This window comes from Capra hircus, chromosome 2, assembly GCF_001704415.2.
Source record: "Capra hircus breed San Clemente chromosome 2, ASM170441v1, whole genome shotgun sequence".
NCBI classification, from domain to species: Eukaryota; Metazoa; Chordata; class Mammalia; order Artiodactyla; family Bovidae; genus Capra; species Capra hircus.
This window is the reverse complement of record NC_030809.1, coordinates 38,938,920-38,940,725: the sequence shown is the minus strand read 5'-3', so window position 1 is coordinate 38,940,725 and position 1,806 is coordinate 38,938,920. Positions and strand designations below refer to the sequence as shown.

At 32.4% G+C, this 1,806-nt stretch overlaps 1 non-coding gene across 1 annotated transcript; it reads right to left on the bottom strand.

Annotated features, from left to right (window-relative positions):
* Positions 1,306–1,376, bottom strand: TRNAC-GCA. Its single transcript has one exon. It is a non-coding gene; the product is annotated as a tRNA-Cys (tRNA).

Genomic DNA, 1,806 nt, shown 5'->3' with positions numbered 1-1,806 from the left:
AAGTAGATTTTTAAAGGAGTTGAAAAGAGTACTATAGTTATAATAATGAAATAATGAATTTCAAATTAAAGAATGCTATAATGATATTGGTACAGTAAATAATTCTTTTACCATGTTTTACCTTTTATAAAGTAACTTTAAAGAAAAAAATGCTTGCTTCATAGCAAAGGAACAAAACAAAATATTTTCTTACCCTGTTTTTCTATCTTTCATTTTTCTGTCTTTGTTTTCTGTCCAGGTTCTGACATATTGAGGGAAGTTCTTTGCTAGTTTCCTTGGGGGTCAGGACAGAATATCACATCCTCTGCCTCAGATGGGAATTCCACTGTAGTTCTCCTCCCAAATTTCTTTTATAATTAGAAGGAAAACAAACCTCCTCAAGTGTTCCTCTAAGAATCAAACAAAGATATACTAAATTTCTTCTTGAGCTTCTGAGAGAAGCATAGAATAATGGGCTTGAAATCTGAACCTGTACCCCCAATTTTTCTCCTAGGAAATGTAAATGTTTGGCTCTGGAAATGGAGTGGAAAGGGGCAGAATGTGGAAGAAAGCATACTCAGTAGAACTGATTTCTTTTTTAAACTTTCAAGATTTAGCTAAAATGGGAAATGAAGGTACAAAGGTACATCAAAATACCATTTAATGTTTTTTTGTGTGTGAGCTATTTACAATACAGAAAAATAAGCTCTGGAATAGGACTTGATTGTAGGATAGTGCAGAACATGAGATGTCAGAAATGGAAAGAAGAAGAGGGAAACGTATACAGGATTTCCTACTGAAAATGAGCTTTGAAATGAAATTCCAAAGTATATAAGTGAAAAAGATCTTGGTAACAATAACATTAAGAAAAGATTTATATATAGAATACTTATTTAGTCTGGCTGAAATTAAAACTTGAGGAATGTTTGAAAATTTCTTTTAGATTCTGTCTGGAAGAGATAGATTAAGAAATGACATAAATAAAAAAGTATTGATAATATTAGCACTAATGTGGAGACTGTTACATGTCAGACATTGTTCTGAAAGCTTTACATTTAATAACTCAATATTTTTTTGCAAAGACCTTGAGAACAATTTCCATTTTGCAAATGGAAAATCTAAGACAGGGAGGTGTAAGTGATTTGCCTGGTCTAACATTCAAATTCAAATTCAAATCCATGCAATCTGACTTCAGAAACTGGGCTCTTAAACACTGTGTGCCAGAAATTCTTTTTTAAAAAGAGATAGAACAGTGAGCAGAACTTAAATAAGTACTAGTATATATAAACATACTGGAGTGGGTTACCGTTTCCTTCTCCAGGGGATCTCCCGACCCAGGGATCGAACCTGGGTCTCCTGCATTGCAGGCAGACGCTTTAACCTCTGAGCCACCAGGAAAGCCCATATAAACATAATAAAAAATTTGTCAATACAAAGTTTAGTTATTTACATAGAAAATAAGACATGACCAAGATAAACTTTAATTTTCATAAGCACAAGAAAGAATTAAGTTGGAAAACAAAATTGAGATATTGACGAAAAAGGATCCATGAAAATGAGATAAAATGTCTGAACTACTTTTCAGACATATAAAGGAGATTTAGAAACTCCAAGTTCTTTCTAGTAGGAATAGGAGAAGAACAGAATTGAGAAAATGATGGAGAAACAAAAATGGAAGAGATAAAACAGATGATGAGAGTTTTCCACAAATGGAAGAGAAGGGTCTAAAATTAAAAACTTAATCCAATTATTAATCTCATGATTTGTTTACTTATTTATCTCTTATATATTCAGTCCAGGTCCATTGCTCAGTCATGTCTGACTCTT